Genomic DNA, 19,092 nt, shown 5'->3' on the forward strand with positions numbered 1-19,092 from the left:
AAATTACACACTCACAGACACCAAAAGAAAGCAATAGGGGAAGAAAGAAACAAAAGTCTACTAACAACCTGAAAATAAGAAACAAAATGGCACTAGTAAGTCCTTATCTATCAGTAATTACTTTAAGTGTAAATTGATTAAATTTTCTAATAAAAAATGTAGAGTAATTGAATGGATGAAAAACAGAACTCGAATCTATACTGCCTAAAAAAGACTCACTTTACCTTAATAGACTCTGAGAGACTGAAAATAAAGGGATAGGAAAATATACTCCATGCAAATGGAAATTAAAAAACACCAGGGGTAGCTATACTTATTTCAAACTAAATAGACTTTAAATCAAAAACTGTAAAAAGAGACAAAGAAGGTCATTGTATAGTGATAAAGGTGTCAATTCATCTACAGGATAAAATAATTATAAATATAAGTGTACCCAATATCAGAGCACTGAAATATTTAAAGAAAACAATAAGACACCTGAAGGGAGACAGATGGAAATACAATAATTACAGGAGCTTTCAATACCCCATTTTCAGCCATACACAGATGATCTAAACAGAAAATCAATAAACGTTAGACTTGAAATACACATTAGACCAAATGAATCTAACAAACATATATATAGCATTTTGCCCAATGGCAACAGAATACACATTCTTTTCAAATGTAGACAGAACATTCTCCCAGATACATTATATGTTAGGCCACAAAACATGTCTTACAAATGTAAAAAGATCAAAATCATATCAAATATTATTTTCTGACCACAATGAAATCAATAACAGGAAGAATCCTAAAAAAATTAACAAAAATGTGAAAATTAAGTAATATGCTCCTGAGAAACTATTGGATCAAAGAAGAAATTAAAGGAAAAATTGGAAAATATTTTGAGACAAATAAAAATGCAAATACAATATGCCAAACCTTACAGAATGTGACAAGAGCAGTTCTAACAGGGAAGTTTATTGCAATAAATGCCTCCAACAACAAAAATCCGCAAATGAAGTTGAAAAAGTTAACATTATTTATCAAGTTGCTAGAAAAATAATAGCAGACTAATCCTGTTAGTGGAAGGAATGAAATAACAAAGATCATGAATAAAAATAAATGAAAAACAGACAAGAAAAACAATAAAGAAGATCAATGAAACAAAGACTTTTTTGTAAATTTAAACAAAATTGACAAAACGTTAGCTAGACTAAATAAGACAAAATAGAAGAGACTCAAAATAAAAATAAAAGAGGAGACATCACAACTGATAACAGAAATATAAAAGATCATAGGAGATCATCATGAACAATTACATACCAACAAATCAGACAACATAGAAGAAATTCATAATTCCTAAGAAGATATAGTATATATGACCAAATTATTTTAAAAAAAGGAACTATGAACAGAACAATAACCAATAACAGACCAATAACGACTAGCAAGATTGAATCGGTAATTAAAAATCTCTTACTAAAATAAAGTCCAGGAGTATTCACTGCTAAATTCTACCAAATGTTTAAAGAACATCAATACTTCTCAAACTCTTCCACAAAATTGAAGAGTAAGGAATATTTTCAAATTCATCTCATGAGGCCAGCATTACTCTGATAACAAAAGTCAGACAAAGACACTACAACAACAACAACAACAACAAAACTATAGGACAATATCACTGATAAACATAGATGCAAAAATTCTCAACACAATACTAGCAAATCATATTAAGTCATACATTAAAAGGATCGTTCATCATGACCAAGTGAGAATTATCCCGGAGATGCAAAGCAGTTTCAAAATATGCAAATTAGTTAATGTGATTCACCATATTTATTGACAAAATAAAGGACAAAAAAAGTCCATCTCAATAGGTGCAGAAAAAGCATTTGACAAAATTGAATATCATTTTTGAATAACAACTTACTGTAAGTAACAACTTACAATACAACCAATAGTGGATAATGATTCCCTTTTCTCCACATCCTCTACAACACTTATAATCTTTTCTTTTCCTTTTTAATTAATAGGTAATCTAACAGGTACAAGGTGATGTCTCACCATGGTATTAATTTGCATATTTCTGATGATTACAGGTGTTGAACATTTTTTCCTGTATCTATTGGTCATTTGTATGTCTTTTTTGAGAAATCCTTATTCAAATCCTTTACCCATTAGGTTAGATATAGAAGGAATATTCCTCAATACAATAAAGGCTATAAATGACAAGCCCACAGCTGTCATCATACACGATGGTTAAAAAATAAATAATTGAAGACATTTTCTCTAAGATTAGGAACAACATAAGAATGCCCATTGATACTACTCAGGTTCAATGTAGTACTGGAAGTCCTAGTCCTATAATTTAGTACTTCAGCTTGGCAAGAAAAGAGAATAAAAGACATCAAAACAGGAAAAGAAGAAATGAAACTGCCTGTTTGCTGATGACATAATCTTACATAAGGAAATACTAAAGAATCCACCAAAAAAAAAAAAAAAAAAACCTGTTGAAATCCATAAATGAATTTAGTAAAAATGTGGAATACAAACTCAACATACAAAAATCGGTGGTATTTCTAGAGACTAACAATAAGCTATCTGAAAAAGAAATTAATTAAACAGTCTTATTGACAACAATGTCATCAAATAAATTCCTAGGGAATAAATTTAACCAGGGAAGTAAAAGATTTTTATACAAAAATTATAAAACATTGATGAGACTATTAACGATCACACAAATAAATGGAAAGACCTATCAGTTTATGAAGTGAAAATTTTAATATTTAAAAAATGCCCATGCTACCCAAAGCAATCAATAGATTCAATGTAATTGCTATCTTAACTTTGTCATTATTCACAGAAATTAAAAAAAAATCTAAAATTCAAGTAGAACCGCAAAACATCCTGAATAGCTAAAGCAATCTTTACCAAAAATAATAAAGCGGAAGGTATCACACTACAAGATTTTAAAATGTATTACTAATCTATAGCAATTAAAATAGCATGATACTGGAATAAAAACAGAAATATTCGGTATTTCTCCTACTACCATCCCTCCCCTAGACCTCACCCCCAACAGGCCCTGGTGTGTGATATTCCCCGCCGTGTGTCCAAATGTTCTCATTGTTCAGTTCCCACCTATGAGTGAGAAAATGCAGTGTTTGGTGCTCTGTCCTTTGCTGAGAATGATGGTTTCCAGCTTCATCTATGTACATAATGTAAATGACGAGTTGTTGATGGGTGCAGCAAACCAACATGGCATATGTATACATATGTAACAAACCTGCACATTGTGCATATGTACCCTAGAACTTAAAGTATAATAAAATAAATAAATAGAAATGTTGACTAATGAAATGAGACAGAGAGTCCAGAAATAAATGTACATGTCTTCTATGGCTAATTGATTTTCAACAAAGGTGCTAAGAACACGAAACGATGAAAGGGCAATCTTTTCAGTAGACAGTGCTAACTTCCCTGTTCAGTAAACAGGGAAAACTAGAAATGTACATATAGAAGAACAAAAATTGACCCTTAATTCGCCCCTTATAAAAGAATCAACACAAATTGGATTAAACACGTAAACATAAGACCTGCAGCTATAAAACTGTTAGTGTGAAACATAAGGGAAAAGCTCCATGACATTGGTTTGGAAGGTAATTTCTTACATATGATACCAATAATGCAGGCAATGAAGCAAACATAGACACATAGTATTGCTTCAAATGAAACAGCTTCCACACAGAACAGGAAATAATTAATAGACTGAAGAAGGAATCCACAGATTGGGAGAAAATAATTGCAAATCATACACTGAATAAGGGCTTAATATTCAAAATAAGCAAGGGACTTAAGCTACTCAATAACAAGAAAACAAATAACCCTATTTAAAAATGGGTAAAGGATTTGAATAAGGATTTCTCAAAAAAGACATACAAATGACCAACAGATACAGGAAAAAATGTTCAACACCTGTAATCATCAGAAATATGCAAATTAATACCATGGTGAGACATCACCTTGTACCTGTTAGATTACCTATTAATTAAAAAGGAAAAGAAAAGATTGTAAGTGTTGTAGAGGATGTGGAGAAAAGGGAATCATTATCCACTATTGGTTGTATTGTAAGTTAGTAATTTCATTTTTGAAAACAGAATGGTTTCCCCCCAAAAAACTAAAAACAGAATTACCATATGATCCAGCAGTCTTACTTCTTAGCATATACTGAAAAATAACTGACATCAGTATGTCAAAGAGATATCTGCACTCCCATGTTCATTGCAACACTGTTCACAATAGCCAAGCTATGGAAACAACATAAGTGTCCATTAACTGATGAGTATATTTTTAAAGATGATATATATACATAATAGAATACTATTCAGGCTTTAAAAATCCAGGAAATTTTATCATTTGCAACAGCAAAGATGACCTGGAGGACATTATGGTAAGTGGAATAAGCCAGGCACAGAAAGACAACTACTGTATAATCTCATATGTGAAATCTAAAAAACTCAAATTCATAGAAGTAAAGTAGAATGCTAATTACAAGAGGCTGGGAAGTGGAGGGTGGATGGAAAAAGGAGAGACATTGGTCAACATGTACAATGTTTCAGTTAGGATAAATAAGTTCTGGCGCTCTATTGCACAGGGTTTTAAATGTTTTCATCAAAAATAATTATTTCAAAGGTTTTCGTCACAAAATAATGATAAATATTTGGGGTGATAGATACAGGAACACACCTGCTTTGATCATTCCACAATATATACCTGTAATGAAACATCATTTCGATCTGGAAATTCTCTCTTTGAGAAACAATTAAGCATAAGGAAGCTATGCCTGATTCACAAGTTTTTGTGAAAGAAAATATAGTCATTATTCCCTAACACCACTTCCTGCCAGCAGCAAGTATATCAAAACTAAAATCTGACAAGTTATAAGTTTGAAACTTTGGAGATGATTATATATGTGTATTTGACAATGTTTATTCCATTTGTTGGAGAAGAGTAATACTTAATTGGGATTATAATATTTTCATCTGCATCAGCTTCACACACACACAAGCTCAAGAATATAAACCATATAGACATAATTATATGCATGTAATATATGTATATTATAATAAAAATACACACACATAATGCATACATGAACATATACATTTTGTACTGTTAATTATATACAACCTTTATATGTAATTTTAAAACATCCACATGTACATAGAAAGAGATGTGTTATTTCACAATTACTATGTATGAATAATCCTGCTATTTATGTTGCATGGGTTAGCTCATGTAATACTCATATTGACACTATGAGTGAGATAATAATGTTATCCTTATTTTATAGGTGATGTTTGATAATGGAAATAAAGGACAGAGAAGTTAAATCATTTGTTCGTAAGTACATAGTTTAAAAAGTTTGAGTCTGGATTATTTGCCATTACAGTTTGATCTCTTAGCCATTAATACATTGAAATCTTGATTCAATTATTTTCCTCTTCTGACTCTGTTTAGTTAGTACTGGTAAATTACTCTTTCATTGTTGAAATGTTTTCCCCTTGTTATTAACTGGTGTGTACTTCAAGGTTTCTCCTCCATCATTCAGTTTCTGTCCTTCATCAGTTCATATCTTGAACATCTGTCCTTTTTCTTTATTTGCTGCTTTGGAAAGCTTATCACTTCCCTTCAATCTCCTCTGTGTCAATATGATCTCAAAAACCTTTAAATTCACCTGCCTATAGATGACAGCTATATTTATTTATTTGTCATCTCTAACAAATCAAACTGTCTAAAAGAAAATTTATCTTGCCTTATAGTGGAATACTCTTTCTAGGCAGAATATTTTTATTTATCACCAGTACTAGAACCTTCTTGGTCCCCAAATCTCTTAAATATTGGAGTTAATTATTTTTCTTCAAAAAGTTTATCCTTCATAAAAGTCTACCATTTCTTTTAGTTTTTCAGTCGCTCTTCTCATATGTCACACAAACTTGTTCATAGTCTTCTACTCTGTCTACTTTGCTCACAACTACTTTGCTTCTTGCATGTTATTGCTGATCTTGCACTTTCCTAATGGACTGATGTTTCCAAGAGATTTTAACATAACGTTTTATAGGAAATTCACTTTGAGGCTTTACTGTTCCTCTGGGGGGTGCGGGGACATTTGATTTTGTTTTCATATAAAATTAGGGCATTCCATAGTACCATCTTAATTTTACTAACTTTCTTTATTCATGTCCTCCATTTGAATTAAGCCATCTTCAGTTCTGTGTTTCTTTATTTCCTCATCAGAAATGCTATAATGTCTGTTTCATGTTGTATCCCATAATTTCATCAATACACAGTCAAAGCCCACTCTATGATACTCCATGGTCATCTTTTCCTGTTTTCAATTCTTTGTCATTTGTATAACTGTACATGTTTTCTTCAACATATAACATTGGGATTAACTCCAAATGTTTTTTGTGACATACAGGACTTGAATGTACACATAGACTAATTTTCCTTAGGACTCTAGCCGCTTTTCTCATTTCTGTTGAAAACTTACCAGTATTTACTGGAGATCTAGGTCACAGCAGATACTAATAAATTCAGTATAATATAATTCTTGCTGATAAGAGCCTTCCATTTACTTTTTGATTCTGTGAAGGCCATTTTTCTTTTAAATTAAAGTCACTATTTTGTATTTCCTTGTGCTTTTTGTTTGTTTGATTCTGCTTTTAATTAATTGTTGGCTTATAATTAAAGCACATGGGCAAGAGAAAAGGTTGTAAATCTCAACTCCAAATCTCATATGTACTTATTGATATTTCCAAAGATAATATTCTGAGACCCAACAGTGCCTTGCTAAAATAACTGATCAATAATGTTCATAAAATTATTTGAAATAAAATTAGTTCTAATAGTTCAGAGTACATGTTTAATGCCTACTAGATTTTTCATGCAAACTGTTAGACTGAACTAAAATTGTAAATATTTTGCAGATTTATTTACTCTATCTTTTCCTTATAATCATTTATGTCTTTATGACAACAAGTACATAATTATAGGGTCTTCCCTCAGGGTAAAGTGCTATTTTCCTTGCCAGAACTGAGAAGATTCACCTTTTACTTGTCATTTACTAATATTGGAGAAAGAGATAATTTCCTAGCACACCTCCAAATCTCTTGAGATGTTATCACTAATGAAAAGAAATTACACAAATAGAAATCTACATATCATAATTATATTTATTTATTTCTTTGATACTGTTCAGGAACAGGAGAAAAATAAATAATAAATATATTTTTGTGTCACATATATGAAATTATATGAGGATCTTTGTAAGTGCTCTTAAATAGGGGATGAGAACAGTGCAAGTCAAATAATGTGCATTCATTTTCTGGTCTTGCCTCCTACAGTTGTGAAGTTTAACTCATTGGTGTCTCTGTTTGCTCATCTATAAACAGGACTTATGTGGTGTTTTTAGAATATTATATAATATGATCCTTGAAAATATTTTAGTACAGGAATGAGCACATATAACTATAGTTGATTTTATATTGTCATTATTCCAATCATGATTAACTTTCTAGAAGATTGATGCGGGATGAAAAAAAGATTAATATTTTCTTAACTCTTTCCAATTCATTCATGGGATTTTTAAAAGTTATGAGGTCAAGAAAATTGTAAATAAGTAATTATGGTTAGCTCTATTCTATCAAGAAAGCAGAACAGAGCTGGTGCTGTCACTGGGAAAACACATTTCTCAAATGTACTCCCCTATTTCTTTGCTGCATTATCTATAAGCCTTACTTCTGTTCTCACATCCTCTCAGTCTCATATAAGTATGTGCAACTAAAGTGATGCACACACAGCATGCATTTATACACAGATGTTCCAGCTGTGTTGATGGTAGTACCCATATTTTGCCCATTTCATGAGGGATGTACTGGCCCATTTTGCTTTATGCAGTGGGAATAATTGGGTTCAGTGGGAGGCATAGCTTACTGAGATGATGCACCTTTTCAGGTGAAAATGCAAATAAGCTATAGGTTAAAAAAATTCACTTTGATGGCAGAGACATTAGAGGGAGAGAATGCACACTAATTTTAGTTGGATTGTGTGACAAAATACAATTAGAAATCAACAAGCAAGGCAAAAGGAAGGAGTAAGGACACGCGGGGAAGACTAAAGAAAACAAATTGCTTCTAAATTAAACATGGCATCTTTGGAAAGCTTTATGAAATTGTGCCCACTGATGTACCTGAAAATTCGAGTTTGGCACAAGGGGCCATTGGAATATCTGAATATAGTGAGTAATACTTAAATTACTGATCCAAATATAGGAATTATAAAAGTAAAAAATTAAGAAAGTATATGCAGGAAACTCTTAACAGGGGTATTGTTAAGACAGAGCTATGAACAGACAGATAACTACTGATATCCAGTAACTTCCTTGAAGGCAGCTGAATATTAACAAGGGGAATCCTTACCAAGACTCAGCAGTGCCATAATTATGCAACACACTACCCATTACTTAGTTATTCAGAGGTATCTCTAAGAAATTGGATTTCTGAATGTAGATGTAGCACATTAATTCTGAGATTTATTTGGTATGTGCTTCTAAAATAAGTGACCAGATTTATAATGTAGATAGAAAATTATTTAAATTCTCTGAAGCTATGGCTAGTCACCACACCTGTGCATCATCCATGACTGAGCATTAGTTAAGGATATTTATAAGGCAAAATACATCACCCTTAAATCTGAAAGAAAGTTGCTGGCTTCTATTTTTTTTTTTTTTCTAAAGAGTACTTTATAAATTTTCTATGTTTTAGTTGAGTGATAGCAAGCAAATAAATAATTTTCCAAAAACCATCCATGTTTGGTGAAAGTCCATGACATGCAAGTATGAATATGCAAAAGAGTAAATTTGCTTTATTTTACATTATGATGATGTCATCTTGCTTTAAGATGAATACATTATCGTATTTCTCAACTGCCATTGACAGTAAAGGTACCAATAATGCTGCAAAACAAGTTCGCTGCCTATTTTTGTGTGCCTGAAAGCTAACAAGAGTTTTTACATTTTTAATTGAAAAAAATCAAAAGAATAATTATTTTGTGGCAGGTAAAAATTATACGAAATTCACATTTGTGCTCACAAGTAAAGTTTTATTTGAACATAGCCACACACCTTCATTTAGGTCTGTCTACTGCTGCTTTCCCACTACAATTATGAGATTAATTGGTTATGACAAAAAACATATGTCTTCTACAGAAAATGCCTTTGACCCCTATGATAAGGCAAACTATGCCAGTAGATTGTTCTTTTCTTTTCAGGCTTAGTGGCCCAAGAGCTGACTCTGGTGTGAGGATTAGACTGGAGCAGCTGGGTGATTTGGATTGTTAGGAAAAACCCCAGGCTTAAGAGAAAGGGGTTCATGGGACCAGCATTCAGGGTCTTCTCTTCCTGCCTTTGTTTACATCCCAGCAGCCAGAAACTTCTACATTTCAGTTTTAGTCCTCTGGGGCATCTCTTGATTTTATTTTTTCTCATTCTAACTTCATGAAAATTAAGTCAAAAGGTAAATCTATGTATTTTCTAGCAGAATATTTGTGTTTGTTTAGGGATAGGAAAATAAGAGTGTGTCAACCCCTTTGATGAGCAGAGGTCATCCGTCACACTCCTGTTACAGCAAAAGTCCATTAGTGCTGGGGTAAGGATGCAGGGCAAGACTGCATCATCTTCTAGGTGCCTTCAGTCACTTACCCTTGACCTGTGGAAAAGTTGCTTTGAGGAAAGGGTGGAAGTTCATGGAGAAAGGTTATATTTACTTGCCCCAGTTGTGCAATTAGCAGGACACAATTCTGAGATTAAGGAAGAATTATAAGAAATAGACAGACTTCTGTAGTATGTCTAAGACCCCCCAAAAAACCAATGATGGAGTAACTGATCACAAGAGTCATAAGAAAGAGAAATGTCAAAAGATCATAACATGCATACAGCAGCAACTTTAAGAGAACTCAGAGAATGGGAGATACAATCTTTTGGATATAGGGTTAAGATTTATTTAAGACAAGGTTCACGGGATTTATTTTGTTGTTGTTGTTTTCTGAGTGTTTTTAATTTTGAAACATGAGTTATTTCCCAGTTCTTTATGCTGTTCATTTACAAAGATACGAAATGAAAGAGGGGGAAGGAAATGTGTTGCACAGCATGCATTCTTGAGTGGTGAAGTGCTCATAATAGGGCTTATTCGTAAGTATGTCTAGTGGCAGTCATTGTGGTCTGATATGGATCCTCTTGTAATCTGTTCAATGGCAAGAGCTCATATGGATTCTTTTCTAAAAATCTAAGAGGTTCTTAAAAAGTGACAATGAATATCGTATGACCGATCAAGTATTCACTAACTGTTCAGTCACTTGAGTTCTTTTGGTGCTATTTAATAAAATACTTCACTTTTTAATGCTCTACCCATTGGTCACTTGTAAGTATTTAAAGACCTTGTCACAATTTATAGACTTTCTTTAAAGTTTCTTGATATGCATTAGAAGAAAAATGATTCAGCTCTCAACTATCCAGCATTTTACTTGATTTTGTCATATTGACAGCAAAGGGCTCACTCTGAAGCAAACATAAACTGAAAACTGTCTTGTTACATATGTCTAAAGCTTAAAAGAAGAGCTCACAATGGATTTTTTTTTGAATGGGCTACATCTGCTGTTTTACTAACAGTATGGTTATATTTACCCTCATTAATAGTTTAGTGAGGCATGAGGCATTACAGACTTTTAGCCAACGGAACTAAAAATTGATAAAAATTAAAAGGTGATTATTCAAAATCTCCAAGACAAAGCCTATTAAATTAGTATGTACTTGTTTGTCATCTATTTCACAGCTAGTGACTTCATTCCGTGAAGGATAAGCTTACTTCATAAGCATAAATAAAAGTATTTCTTGTGTGAAAATAGGTAAAGGAAATTTCTAATATTTTAAGGATGGACACATTTATAAAAATAAGTATAAATATATTCCCTTATTTTACATTTAACTTGATATTTAAGACATTTATGTAACATGTATACATGTTATTAATAATAATAATATAGTGAATTCCCAAGAACTTTCGGCCAAGCCCCTCCCCCCAAAAATTACCAAGTAATTGTCTTCTACCTGTCTATTCTTCCCATATCACTCTTTACCTCTGCCACAGGATGATAAGATGATATCATCCCAAATTATGTATTTATTATACCTGTAATTCTTGTAAGTTTATAATATGTAAGTGCATACCTAATAGTATAATATTATTTCACTTCTGATCTCTATTAAAATATATCTTACCATAGGTAGTCTTCTAGCAATTGCTTTGATCAGTCAATGATAGTTTAAGATTGATTCACATTGCTTCAAGTAGTTATAGCTTATTTGTAGTTTTCACTTCTGTAAAATTGTCTATTGTTTGTTTATACCACTATACTTTTTCAGTCCTTGTCAATGTTAATTTTGGTTGTTTCCAGATTTTTGCTATCACAAAAATTAGTGCTATTGACATTGGTTTCTACATACCCTGGAACAAATGTGAAAGTTTCTTTATGGCATATACTTGATGATAAAAATGCTTAATCTATGAATATGTGAATATTAATTTAATAGTAACTATTTCTACACTCCCACCAGATTCTTTAATTCACACTTTCTACACTATTGGATATTACCAGGCTTCTTGATAGTTGAAAATCTAGGGTAAATAAAATTATATCCACTGCACTTTAAATTTACAATTCTCTTATGAATAATTAATTATGTTGATATTATTTACATATATTTACTTTAAAATCACAGTTTTTATTTTTTTTTTTTACTTTTTAATTTTTTTTATTATACTTTAAGTTCTAGGGTACATGTGCATGACGTGCAGGTTTGTTACATATGTATACTTGTGCCATGTTGGTGTGCTGCACCCATCAACTCCTCAGCACCCATCTATTCATCATTTATATCAGGTATAACTCCCGATGCAATCCCTCCCCCCTCCCCTCTCCCCATGATAGGCCCCAATGTGTGATTTTCCCCTTCCCGAGTCCAAGTGATGTCATTGTTCAGTTCCCACCTATGAGTGAGAACATGCGGTGTTTGGTTTTCTGTTCTTGTGATAGTTTGCTAAGAATGATGGTTTCCAGCTGCATCCATGTCCCTACGAAGGACGCAAACTCATCCTTTTTTATGGCTGCATAATATTCCATGGTGTATATGTGCCACATTTTCTTAATCCAGTCTGTCACTGATGGACATTTGGGTTGATTCCAAGTCTTTGCTAATGTGAATAGTGCCGCAATAAACATACGTGTGCATGTGTCTTTATAGCAGCATGATTTATAATCCTTTGGGTATATACCCAGTAGTGGGATGGCTGGGTCATATGGTACATCTAGTTCTAGAACCTTGAGGAATTGCCATACTGTTTTCCATAATGGTTGAACTAGTTTACAATCCCACCAACAGTGTAAAAGTGTTCCTATTTCTCCACATCCTCTCCAGCACCTGTTGTTTCCTGGCTTTTTAATGATTGCCATTCTAACTGGTGTGAGATGGTATCACATTGTGGTTTTGATTTGCATTTCTGATGGCGAGTGATGATGAGCATTTTTTCATGTGTCTGTTAGCTGTATGAATGTCTTCTTTTGAGAAATGTCTGTTCATATCCTTTGCCCACTTTTTGATGGGGTTGTTTGTTTTTTTCTTGTAAATTTGTTTGAGTTCTTTGTACATTATGGATATTAGCCCTTTGTCAGATGAGTAGATTGCAAAAATTTTCTCCCATTCTGTAGGTTGCCTGTTCACTCTGATGGTAGTTTCTTTTGCTGTGCAAAAGCTCTTTAGTTTAATCATATCCCATTTCTCAATTTTGGCTTTTGCTGCTGTTGGTTTTGGTGTTTTAGACATGAAGTCCTTACCCATGCCTATGTCCTGAATGGTACTACCTAGGTTTTCTTCTAGGGTTTTTATGGTATTAGGTCTAACATTTAAGTCTCTAATCCATCTGGAATTAATTTTTGTATAAGGAGTAAGGAAAGGATCCAGTTTCAGCTTTCTACTTATGGCTAGCCAATTTTCCCAGCACCATTTATTAAATAGGGAGTCCTTTCCCCATTTCTTGTTTCTCTCAGGTTTGTCAAAGATCAGATGGCTGTAGATGTGTGGTATTATTTCTGAGGACTCTGTTCTGTTCCATTGGTCTATCTCTGTTTTGGTACCAGTACCATGCTGTTTTGTTTACTGTAGCCTTGTAGTATAGTTTGAAGTCAGGTAGCGTGATGCCTCCAGCTTTGTTCTTTTGACTTAGGATTATCTTGGCAATGCGGGCTCTTTTTTGGTTCCATATGAACTTTAAAGCCTTTTTTTCCAATTCTGTGAAGAAACTCATTGGTAGCTTGATGGGGACGGCATTGAATCTATAAATAACCTTGGGCAGTATGGCCATTTTCACGATATTGATTCTTCCTATCCATGAGCATGGTATGCTCTTCCATTTGTTTGTGTCCTCTTTGATTTCACTGAGCAGTGGTTTGTAGTTCTCCTTGAAGAGGTCCTTCACATCCCTTGTAAGTTGGATTCCTAGGTATTTTATTCTCTTTGAAGCAATTGTGAATGGAAGTTCATTCATGATTTGGCTCTCTGTTTGTCTGTTACTGGTATATAAGAATGCTTGTGATTTTTGCACATTAATTTTGTATCCTGAGACTTTGCTGAAGTTGCTTATCAGCTTAAGGAGATTTTGAACTGAGACAATGGGGTTTTCTAAATATGCAATCATGTCATCTGCAAACAGGGACAATTTGACTTCTTCTTTTCCTAACTGGATACCCTTGATTTCTTTCTCTTGCCTGATTGCCCTAGCCAGAACTTCCAACACTATGTTGAATAGGAGTGGTGAGAGAGGGCATCCCTGTCTTGTGCCAGTTTTCAAAGGGAATTTTTCCAGTTTTTGCCCATTCAGTATGATATTGGCTGTGGGTTTGTCATAAATAGCTCTTATTATTTTGAGGTACGTTCCATGAAGACCAAATTTATTCAGCGTTTTTAGCATGAAGGGCTGTTGAATTTTGTCAAAAGCCTTTTCTGCATCTATTGAGATAATCATGTGGTTCTTGTCTTTGGTTCTGTTTATATGCTGGATTACGTTTATTGTTTTGCATGTGTTGAACCAGCCTTGCATCCCAGGGATGAAGCCCACTTGATCATGGTGGATAAGCTTTTTGATGTGCTGCTGAATCCAATTTGCCAGTATTTTATTGAGGATTTTTGCATCAATGTTCATCAGGGATATTGGTCTAAAATTTTCTTTTTTTGTTGTGTCTCTGCCAGGCTTTGGTATCAGGATGATGCTGGCCTCATAAAATGAGTTAGGGAGGATTCCCTCTTTTTCAATTGGTTGGAATAGTTTCAGAAGGAATGGTTCCAGCTCCTCTTTGTACCTCTGGTAGAATTCAGCTGTGAATCCATCTGGTCCTGGACTTTTTTTGGTGGGTAGGCTATTAATTATTGCCTCAATTTCAGAGCCTGCTATTGGTCTATTCAGGGATTCAACTTCTTCCTGTTTTAGTCTTGGAAGAGTGTAAGTGTCCAGGAAATTATCCATTTCTTCTAGATTTTCTAGTTTATTTGTGTAGACGTGTTTATAGTATTCTCTGATGGTAGTTTGTATTTCTGTGGGGTCCGTGGTGATATCCCCTTTATCATTCTTTATTGCATCTATTTGTTTCTTCTCTCTTTTCTTCTTTATTAGTCTTGCTAGCGGTCTGTCAATTTTGTTGATCTTTTCAAAAAACCAACTCCTGGATTCATTGATTTTTTGGAGGGTTTTTTGTGTCTCTATCTCCTTCAGTTCCGCTCTGATCTTAGCTATTTCTTGCCTTCTGCTAGCTTTTGAATGTGTTTGCTCTTGCTTCTCCAGTTCTTTTAATTGTGATGTTAGAGTGTCAATTTTAGATCTTTCCAGCTTTCTCTTGTGGGCATTTAGTGCTATAAATTTCCCTCTACACACTGCTTCAAATGTGTCCCAGAGATTCTGGTATGTTGTATCTTTGTTCTCATTGGTTTCAAAGAACATCTTTATTTCTGCCTTCATTTCATTATGTACCCAGTAGTCATTCAGGAGCAGGTTTTTCAGTTTCCATGTAGTTGAGCGGTTTTGATTGAGTTTCTTAGTCCTGAGTTCTAGTTTGATTGCACTGTGGTCTGAGAGACAGTTTGTTATAATTTCTGTTCTTTTACATTTGCTGAGGAGTGCTTTACTTCCAATTATGTGGTCAATTTTGGAATAAGTGCGATGTGGTGCTGAGAAGAATGTATATTCTGATGATTTGGGGTGGAGAGTTCTATAGATGTCTATTAGGTCAGCTTGGTGCAGAGATGAGTTCAATTCCTGGATATCCTTGTTAACTTTCTGTCTCGTTGATCTGTCTAATGTTGACAGTGGAGTGTTGAAGTCTCCCATTATTATTGTATGGGAGTCTAAGTCTCTTTGTAAGTGTCTAAGGATTTGCTTTATGAATCTGGGTGCTCCTGTATTGGGTGCATATATATTTAGGAGAGTTAGCTCTTCCTGTTGAATTGATCCCTTTACCATTATGTAATGGCCTTCTTTGTCTCTTTTGATCTTTGATGGTTTAAAGTCTATTTTATGAGAGACTAGGAGTGCAACCCCTGCTTTTTTTTGTTCTCCATTTGCTTGGTAGATCTTCCTCCATCCCTTTATTTTGAGCCTATGTATGTCTCTGCATGTGAGATGGGTCTCCTGAATACAGCAGACTGATGGGTCTTGACTCTTTATCCAGTTTGCCAGTCTGTGTCTTTTAATTGGAGCATTTAGTCCATTAACATTTAAGGTTAATATTGTTATGTGTGAACTTGATCCTGCCATTATGATATTAACTGGTTATTTTGCTCGTTAGTTGATGCAGTTTCTTCCTAGCCTCGATGGTCTTTACATTTTGGCATGTTTTTGCAATGGCTGGTACCGGTTGTTCCTTTCCATGTTTAGGGCTTCCTTCAGGGTCTCTTGTAAGGCAGGCCTGGTGGTGACAAAATCTCTAAGCATTTGCTTATCTGTAAAGGATTTTATTTCTCCTTCACTTATGAAACTTAGTTTGGCTGGATATGAAATTCTGGGTTGAAAATTCTTTTCTTTAAGAACGTTGAATATTGGCCACCACTCTCTTCTGGCTTGTACAGTTTCTGCCAAGAGGTCTGCTGTTAGTCTGATGGGCTTCCCTTTGTGGGTAACCGGACCTTTCTCTCTGGCTGCCCGTAAGATTTTTTCCTTCATTTCAACTTTGGTGAATCTGGCAATTATGTTTCTTGGAATTGCTCTTCTCGAGGAGTATCTTTGTGGTGTTCTCTGTATTTCCTGAATTTGAATGTTGGCCTGCCCTACTAGGTTGGGGAAGTTCTCCTGGATGATATCCTGAAGAGTGTTTTCCAACTTGGTTCCATTTTCCCCCTCACTTTCAGGCACCCCAATCAGACGTAGATTTGGTCTTTTTACATAATCCCATACTTCTTGCAGGCTTTGTTCATTTATTTTTCTTCTTTTTTCTTTTGGTTTCTCTTCTTGCTTCATTTCATTCATTTGATCCTCAATCGCTGATACTCTTTCTTCCAGTTGATCGAGTCGGTTACTGAAGCTTGTGGATTTGTCACGTATTTCTTGTGTCATGGTTTTCATCTCTGTCATTTCATTTATGACCTTCTCTGCATTAATTATTCTAGCTATCAATTCTTCCACTATTTTTTCAAGATTTTTAGTTTCTTTGCACTGGGTACATAATTCCTCCTTTAGCTCTGAGAAGTTTGATGGACTGAAGCCTTCTTCTCTCATCTCATCAAAGTCATTCTCTGACCAGCTTTGATCCATTGCTGGCGATGAGCTGCGTTCCTTTGCAGGGGGAGATGCGCTCTTATTTTTCGAATATCCAGCTTTTCTGCCCTGCTTCTTCCCCATCTTTGTGGTTTTATCTGCCTCTGGTCTTTGATGATGGTGACGTACTGATGGGGTTTTGGTATAGGTGTTCTTCCTGTTTGGTAGTTTTACTTCTAATAGTCAGGACCCTCAGCTGTAGGTCTGCTGGAGATTGCTTGAGGTCCACTCCAGACCCTGTTTGCCTGGGTATCAGCAGCAGAGGTTGCAGAAGATAGAATATTGCTGAACAGGGAGTGTACCTGTCTGATTCTTACTTTGGAAGCTTCCTCTCAGGGGTGTACTCCACCCTGTGAGGTGTGGGGTGTCAGACTGCACCTAGTGGGGGATGTCTCCCAGTTAGGCTACTCAGGGTTCAGGGACCCACTTGAGCAGGCAGTCTGTCCGTTCTCAGATCTCAACCTCCATGTTGGGAGATCCACTGCTCTCTTCAAAGCTGTCAGACAGAGTCGTTCGGGTCTGCACAGACCTCTGCTGCTTCCCCTGTTGTTTTTTAGCTGTGCCCTGTCCCCAGAGGTGGAGTCTACAGAGACAGGCAGGTTTCCTTGAGCAGCTGTGAGCTCCACCCAGTTCGCGCTTCCCAGTGGCTTTGTTTACCTATTTAAGCCTCAGCAGTGGCAGGCGCCCCTCCCCCAGCCTCACTGCTGCCTTGCGGTTAGATCGCAGACTGCTGTGCTAGCAATGAGGGAGGCTCCGTGGCCGTGGGACCCTCCTGGGCCGGTGTGGGTATAATCTCCTGGTGTGCCTGTTTGCTTAAAGCGCAGTATTGGGGTGGGAATTACCTGATTTTCCAGGTGGTGTGTGCCTCAGTTCGCCTGGCTAGGAAAAGGGATTCCCTTTCCCCTTGCGCTTCCCAGGTGAGGCAATGCTTTGCCCTGCTTCAGCTCTCGCTGGTCGGGCTGCAGCAGCTGACCAGCACCGATTGTCCAGCACTCCCCAGTAAGATGACCCCAGTACCTCAGTTGAAAATGCAGAAATCACCAGTCTTCTGTGTCGCTCGCGCCGGGAGTTGGAGACTGAAACTATTCCTATTTGGCCATCTTGCTCCGCCCTAAAATCACAGTTTTTCTTCCATGTATCACCTAGTCCTGTGATTCCCACCCATCCCCCCCCATTTTACATTGCATTGTGTTTTTGCAATCTTTTCCTATCTTTGTTTCTTAAAGCATATGTCCTTCCAGGATCTATTTATATTGCAGCAGGAAGGTTTCTCAAAGTACCATGCCAGATGCAGTAGCAATAGTTTTGAATGTGTATAAAGGACAACAAATATGTCATGTAAACATAGGATGGGAAGGATTTTTCTATCTTAACACCCAAATGTTGTGTATAATAAATGTCAAGCCCCAAGGAAGAATAAAATAGATGAGGGCTGGTTGTAGCAGTAGGGGCTAGTTAATTGGGATGCATGTGAGCTAGTATTTGCCTTGATAGTTTATCACTGCAGGAAGCAGAAGACACTAAAACCAGAAAATCAAGCTAAATCAAAAGCCGAAAGGTAAGACCAAATCTCAGAAATCAAAAGGGCTTCCAAAGAATTACCAAGTGGGAGACCACAAAACAAACATAAAAGTCAAAATATAGACTTCATTGACAAGGACCAGAACAAAGGCACACGTCCAAATGTGAACCAGTCCAGAGTGAGTGAAAAGATACAGAGGAAAACTGCCTAGAAATCGATGCTCTTGTCAGAGAGTTACTCTTATGTTATTTCCAGAGTAAGATAATACATTTGATAGCTAAAGTTAAAGGGCCCAGGGAATGGTGGGCATTATATAACATTATATCATGGTCTCCATAAACTTTCATGGCTTGTTCAGAGCCAAGTCTTCTGGAGTCAAACAAACTCATGTCCTTTTTTTTTTTTTTTTTTTTTTTTTAAGAGATAGGATGTTACTGTGTTGCTCAGGCTGGTGGACTGCAGGGCATGATTGTAGCTTATTGCAGCCTCTAACTCCTTGGCTAAAGCAATCCTTCTATCTCAGCCTCCCAAATAGCTTAATTAGAGGCATGAGCCCAGCATGCCTGCCATAGCAACTCTTTATTAGTCTAGCATTCTTTGTTTGGACTGCAGGAAAGCAAAATGTAGATTCTTAGAAAACTGGGCCAGTTTCCAGAGGTTTCACATAATGCT

This window comes from Rhinopithecus roxellana, chromosome 4 (genome assembly GCF_007565055.1).
Source record: "Rhinopithecus roxellana isolate Shanxi Qingling chromosome 4, ASM756505v1, whole genome shotgun sequence".
Classification (NCBI taxonomy): domain Eukaryota; kingdom Metazoa; phylum Chordata; class Mammalia; order Primates; family Cercopithecidae; genus Rhinopithecus; species Rhinopithecus roxellana.